The 7,364-nt window shown below is 30.8% G+C and overlaps 1 long non-coding RNA gene across 1 annotated transcript; it reads left to right on the top strand.

Moving 5' to 3' along the window:
* Window positions 1-3,478: 3,478 nt before the first annotated feature.
* LOC136566458 (uncharacterized) lies at window positions 3,479-5,833 on the top strand. The gene is made up of 3 exons (XR_010785027.1): window positions 3,479-4,208; window positions 4,977-5,098; window positions 5,522-5,833. It is a non-coding gene; the product is annotated as an uncharacterized lncRNA (long non-coding RNA).
* The last annotated feature ends 1,531 nt before the right edge of the window (window positions 5,834-7,364 follow it).

The raw sequence follows: 7,364 nt of genomic DNA, 5'->3' as shown, positions 1-7,364 counted from the left end.
ACTTAGCAGGGGTTAATGCAAGGTTTTATTAGGAGTCCCAAAGGAGCTCGTGCACCTCAGGGGGCTCCTGCCGAGAGCCCCGGGAGATGTGCCAAGGTTACATTTGAAGGGAGGTGGAAACCGACAGTAGATAACATCCTACCAACCATTAAGTGACCCTAAGGGATGGATGCTGGGAAATAGACATTTAGGACAGCGTATGGGGCAAGGCCTGGGGGACTGACACCCGGCCTCTGGCTAATCACTGGACGACTTGGACCGAAACTTCTGGATGGAGGGGATGGGAGGCTGAGTGATTGACAGAGAGCCAGGGTGGGGGTTTGGGGATGATCTCATCCCGGGAGAGGGATAACACAGGTAAAGGGAGGGGGGTACAGTTTGGGATAAACCATTTGGGAAAAATATGGGGATACAAAACAAAATTACTTCAAAGTATTACAAAGTATAAAAATGCAGCAGGTTTGGGCAGCACCAAATAAAATGTAATAAAATGCTTTAAAAATAGAAAAATTAAAAATAAAAATTAAATAAAATTAAAATAACAAAATTAATTTAAAATAAATGAAAACAAAATAAAAACTGTAAAAAGCTGTAAGTGCCGTAAAAGTTCCATAAAATGTAGTGCCGTAAAGAAAGACCCTCAAACACCACCACAATCGCCAGCTTAAGTTGGTCTGGGCAGCACCAAATAAAAAAAAAACAAACCAGCTTTAAAAATAGAAAAAGAAAAAAGAAAAAAGAAAATTTAAAAAATAAAAGCTTTAAAAATAGAAAAATTAAAAATAAAAATTAAATAAAAAAAATTAAAAAATAAATGCTTTAAAAATAGAAAAATTAAAAATAAAAACAAAAAATGAAATTAAAAAATAAAAATATGCTTTAAAATTAGAAAAATTTAAAATAAGAAATAAAAAATAAAATTAAAAAAAGCTTTAAAAATAGAAAAATTAAAAATTAAAAAGAAATAAAAAATAAAATTTAAAAAATGCTTTTAAAAATAGAAATTCTAAAAATAAAAATGAAATAAAAGATAAAATTAGAAAAAAATAAATGCTCTAAAAATAGAAAAATTAAAAATAAAAATTAAATAAAAAATAAAATTAGAAAAATAAAATAAAATTTTAAAAATAGAAAAATTATAAAATAAAAAATTAAAAAATAAAATAAATGCTTAAAAAATAGAAAAATTAAATATAAAAATGAAATTTAAAAATTTTTAAAAATAAAATAAAAAGCTTTAAAAATAGAAAAATCAAAAATAAAAAAGAAATAAAAAAATAAAATTAGAAAAATAAAATAAAAAGCTTTAAAAATAGAAAAATTAGAAATAAAAATTGAATAAAGAATAAAATTAAAAAGATATAAATGCTTTAAAAAAATATTAAAAATAAAAATTAAATTAAAAAAGTATAAAAATACTTTAAAAATAGAAAAATTTAAAAAAATTGAAATAGAAAATAAAATTAGAAAAATAAAAAGCTTTAAAAATAGAAAAATATAAAAATGAAATAAAAACAATTAAAAAATATTTAAAAATATAAAATTTTTAACAAATAAAAAATAAAACTAGAAATATAAAAAAAAATCTTTAAAAAAGAAAAATTAAAATAAAAATTAAATAAAAAATTTAAAAATAGCTTTAAAAAATAGAAAAATTAAAAATAAAAATTAAATAAAAAATAAAATTACAAAAATAAAATAAAATGTATTAAAAATAGAAAAAATAAAAATAAAATTAAATAAAAAATAAAATTAGAAAAATAAAATGCTTAAAAACTAGAAAAATTAAAAATAAAAATTAAATTTAAAAAAATAAAAAAAATAAAATAAATAGCTTTAAAAAAATAGAAGAATGAAAAAGAAAAATTAATAAAAAATAAAATTAAAAAATAAAAAGCTTTAAAAATAGAAAAATTAAAAATAAAAATTAAATAAAAAATAAAATTAACAAAATAGCTTTAAAAAAAATTACAAATAAAGATTAAATAAAAAATAAAATAAAATAAATAAAATAAATACCTTAAAAAAAATAGAAAAATTAAAAATAAAAATTAAATAAAAACTGAAATTAGAAAAAGAAAATTAATTAAAAATAAATGAAAAAAAATAAAAACCGTAAAGTGCTGTAAATTACCACAAAATTTCCATAAAAGGTAGTGCTGTAAAGCGCGACTGTCGTAAAAGGTGCCGTAAAGCGCGACTGTCGCAAAAGGTGCCGTAAAGCGCGACTGTCGCACTTCACGGCACTTTTTACAATAGCCGCGCTTCACGGCACTACCTTTTATGGAACTTTAACGGTACTTTACAACACTCTACGGATTTTATTTTGTTTTTCATTATTTTTTAATTAATTTTATTTTTTATTTTTATTGAGTTTTTATTTTTAATTTTTCTATTTTTACAGCTTTTTTATTTTTTAAATTTTATTTTTATCTTTAATTTTGTTTGAATTTTTCTATTTCTTTTATTTTTTATTTTATTTTTTCTTTAATTTTTAGTTTTGATTTTTCTATTTTTAAAGCTTTTTATTTTAATTTTTAATTTTATTTTTATTTAATTTTTTGTTTTATTTTTTGATTTTTCAAAGCATTTATTTTATTTTTTAATATTATTTTTTATTTAATTTTTTTGATTTTTCTATTTTTAAAGCTCTTTTTCTTATTTTTTAATTTTTTATATTTTAAATAATTTTTAGTTTTAATTTTTCTATTTTTAAATAATTTATTTTATTTTTATAATTTTATTTTTTATTTAATTTTTAATTTTAAATTTTCTATTTTAAAGCATTTTTAATTTTTTAAATTTTATTTTTATCTTTGATTTTTAGTTTTAATATTTTTACTTCTTTTTTTAATTTTATTTTTTATTTAATTTTTAGTTTTGATTTTTCTATTTTTAAAGCTTTTTATTTTATTTTTTAATTTTATGTTCATTTTTTTGTTTTAATTTTTCTATTTATAAAGCATTTATTTTTTATTTTTATTTTTTAGTTAATTTTTATTTTTGATTTTTCTATTTTTAAAGCATTTATTTTATTTTTTATTTTATTTTTATTTATTTTTTTGTTTTAATTTTTCTATTTTTAAAGAAATTATTTTATTTTTTATTTTTATTTTTTATTTAAGTTTTTGTTTTGATTTTTCTCTTTTTAAAGCATTTGTTTTATTTTTTAATATTATTTTTATTTAATTTTTATTTTTCATTTTTCTATTTTTAAAGCTTTTTTGTTATTTTTTAATTTTTTATTTAATTTTTAGTTTTAATTTTTTATTTTTTTAATTTTATTTTTTATTTAATTTTTAGGTTTTATTTTTTTATTTTTAAAGCACTTTTTTTTTTATATTATTTTTATTTAATTTTTTTGATTTTTCTATTTTTAAAGCTCTTTTCTTATTTTTTAATTTTTTATTTTTTAAATAATTTTTAGTTTTAATTTTTCTATTTTTAAATAATTTATTTTATTTTTATAATTTTATTTTTTATTTAATTTTTAGTTTTAACTTTTCTATTTTTAAAGCATTTTTAATGTTTCTTCCAGTAGCTAATAATAATAATAATAATAATAATAATAATAATAATAATAATAATAATAATAATAATAATAATAATAATAATCGAATACTACTTAAACTGTCTCTTTATGCATTGAACTGGCCATTTCAAATCCAAACTTCTAAACACAAATAAAACCATCATCCTTGTAGAATCTTTAATAGGAGGGGGCTAAAGATGCTGTTTTTGTTGACAGGATTTATTGGTTCTTGAAGGGCAAGAGGTGAGTACAAGCCTAACTACTTCTTGCTCACAGACCCGTCCGGTGAGTACAGCTTTGTATTTTGATGGGCTTTTGATGACTTCTAAATCAATTGCTCGTTACAGTAAAAAGAAGTAATGTTTTTTTGAACCTGACAGCAAAAATAACTTGAAGCACCCACTTAATAATAATTGATCACCCATCTAAGTTAATGGTTTTATGCTATACTATCAAAGTTTAAAGGTAAATTATCGTGTAGTAGGAGATAGTATAAAATGTATGTTCTGATGTGTAGGATGTATGCAAAGATTAGAGGACCCAAATTGTTATGTCTTCTGTTTGACTCTTTACCAAATAATATTTGGTTTTATTTTCCAGGGATCGGTGAATTTTAAATTTGGAGTCCTCTATGCTAAGGATGGTCAGCTTACAGGTGATGAAATGTTCAGTCATGGTGAGTTTTCCACCTTCCCCTTAATTGTTTTGCTCATCTAAAAAAAAAAAAAAAAAAAAAAAAGGTATGTTTATTATTTGTTACCCTGTTCTGTCCGTTTCCTCAGTATTTGCTGGAGCTCTGCTTACCCAAGCTTTGGGTAAAACAAGCTTTGGGTTCCTTCTGTCCCACTGGGTGTTGCCCAGTTTGGTTGCATCTGGTGAAATTCACCCTGAGCCCTTACAGAACCAGCTCAAACCACGTGAGAGCCATTCGCAGCTCTCTCAGGACACCCGGAGGAGGATGGGTGACGTTTCTGAGCATCTGGCAAGTGTACTTCTATCAAAACTCGGCCTGTGTAATTTCTGGGGAAAACCCTTCTGTATCCTGGAGGGTTCCTCAAACTCTGTTGAGGATCCAGTTAGCAGTTGCTCACCTGGATGGTTCCAGCTCCTCAAGTTAACACTTGTACTCTTGCCCTGTAGTTTAAATCTATTGTAGTTTTGTTATTTTGCACGATTTTACGTCTTTGGAAAATAACGTGCATTTCACTCTTTGGAACCTCTCGGATCATTCTTTGGTGCAGCACCACCTAATGGGACACTTGGCTGCTGTGCTGAAGGGCTTGGTTACTAGGATTGTAAATCCCGGAGAGTTTGTAAGTCTTCTGTCCCCAGGGAGGTATCACGCTTTGTTCACTCTGTTTGTCAGGTGCTGCTTCTCGTCGGAAGTATTAACTTCAAACTGCCCTGTTCTTTTTTTAACTTTTTTTCCTGGTTCTCTCCGTAGGGCAGGGAAGGAGTCTCGTATCCCGGTCGTCAGACTCAGCGCTGCCTGAGAAGATACAGAGAGTGTAAAAATCATAAGAAGCAAATAGGACTGCAGAGGAAACAAACTGGAGAGAACAAAAGGTGATATTGTTCTCCTTAGCCTGGATTAGAAACATCCCCTGTGCTTTGATGCCGGTGGCTGCCAGGGGCTCGTTAGGTCTTTTTAGGCAGGTGTAGGTGTTCACTTGTAGGTTCTATTTTTTGGCAAAGGACCATGAGAGAAGTTTATTTCTACATCCAAATAAACATTCATCTTATCTGAACATAACCTGTCATCCCATTTCTGACGTTAAGGACTCCTGTATAAATACTTGGGGAGGTTTTCTTTGTCGTTTCTGAATGGTTCCATTTTGGTTCCATCTACCTGCCGGATACTTGAACGAGTCTGAGGTGGTTTAATTGCATACTGCTTCCTTGAAATTCTGTTGGTCTCTGCTTGGAACCCTTCTTGTAGTGCTTCATGAAAGACTTCTGATGGTGTTTTCTTGCCTGTTTGTGTTTAAGGTCGTGCTCTGATGCATTTACAGAAGCCATGGCAGGAGAGAGTCAGCTGCTGGAGAAGAGGAGACAGTATTATCCCTGTGCAGCATAGAGCTGTGCTACTGCTGTGTCATCAGCTGTGTCTGCACTGAAAGTAGCCACCTTCACTTGTAGGTAGCTCCTTGGTGCTTTAGGACACGCTGAGGGATTTATTCCTTTTGGGATCCACGATGAGAATTCCCAAGAGAGGTAGTAATAAGGTATGAGATTGGAAAAAAGCCTGTGTCCTTGGAATGTTGTTGTTGTCGTTAAAAGTTAATTTTTCCTTCTTTCTTAGCCAGTAGTCAGCTTTTTGCTTTATTTTTTGTGGGATCAGTACTTGATTGTTTAAAAAATTGCTTCAAAATAACTGCAGTGGCTGGCCACCAGGACCTTGTTCAGATTTGCCTATTTGCTTGTAGCTAAAACGTTTCCATATTGTTTCTCGTTCTATTGAAGAAACTGCTGCCCAGTCAACTAAGAACTGAACATCTATCTGTCTAGGACATGGGGAGAGGATTTAGGTCGTGTCTTTGTTTCCAGAAAAAAGTTCCAGTGTAGTTTCTAACTAGAGGAGAAGGGGGGGTGAAGACTCAGGGCTCTGATGCCGTTGGGGGCACCCCGAGGTGCCCAGGAGAGGGAGCCCCACTGCGGTGCAGGAGCAGGTATGTTATCACGTACTAGAGAGCAAATGATAAATAGAAATAGGAAAATTATAAATATAAAAATATTTTTTAAATCGTTAAAGAAAGCGGTTTTTTTACTTGTCAGTAGGCAGGGTTTTGATGATAAAAATGATAAATACAAAGAATATGAAGGTAGAAATCTAAGTCTAGAAATATATCATAAATACGTACAGATAAAGTTTAAAACTAGAAGAAAAAATCAGTTGCAGCAGTAGATACGATACATAATATAAATAATACTTTAAATACATGTCTAGAATTTTATAGATATTATAGATAATTATTAATAGATTGCATCAAAAGAAACTATATCTATAAATGTGAGTATAACTATACAAAGTATAAAAATATTTCGATACCGTTTAAAAGAAGGTGTTTTCGTGTATTTTTTTGGTTAGAGATGGGGTTTTTATTTGGATTAATAGAAGTATTCTAGAAATATAAATCTAACTATAGAAAGATACAATCGATAGAGAAAGATATTTCTAAAAACACAACCGAACGACGCCGCCTTCGGGGGAATCGCACGAGCTCGGCCGAAGCAAGGCGAGAGCGGCCGACCCTGACGGCCTCGAGCGAACCGAGGCGAGCGGAGCCGAGGCGCGCCGAAGGCACAGAGCGGCTGGGAGTTGGGCCGAAGCGAGGCGAGCTCTGCCGAAGAGGCGAATGCAGGCGCCAAGAGCCGAGTTGAGGCGACAAGAGCCGACTCGAGCCGAGCGTCTCCGGAGCGAGCCGAGCTCCGCCGAGCGCAGCAACCCGGGCAGGGCGAGGCGCCGGGCCGGGCTCGGGGTGCAGCCGGGGCTCTGGGGGGCTTCCCCGCCTGTCCCTCTCTCTAGCCCTCCTTCCTTCTCCCCGTATTCGCCTTCTCTCGCTCCCTTTCCCCCATTCCCTCTCCCCCCACAAACCCGGCTCCTTCCTGTCCTGTCCCTAGCCCGCTACTCCCTTCTGTTCCCCCTCTCTCCTTCCTCTGCCCAGCCTCCCTGTACCCTCGTCCCGGGCTTTCCCTTCCCGTCCCGCTTTCCTGCACAGCCCGAGCTCCCTCGCCGCCCTTTCTCATGCCCTGCTCTCGCTCCTCTCTTCCCGTGCCCCCTTTCCTTCTTTGCCCCGCAGCCGCGGGGCTCGGGCTGCCGGAGAATAAAGCC

Source organism: Molothrus aeneus, chromosome 25 (assembly GCF_037042795.1).
Source record: "Molothrus aeneus isolate 106 chromosome 25, BPBGC_Maene_1.0, whole genome shotgun sequence".
Classification (NCBI taxonomy): Eukaryota; Metazoa; Chordata; class Aves; order Passeriformes; family Icteridae; genus Molothrus; species Molothrus aeneus.
The sequence above is the reverse complement of the archived record's forward strand: the minus strand, read 5'-3'. Positions and strand labels throughout refer to the sequence as shown.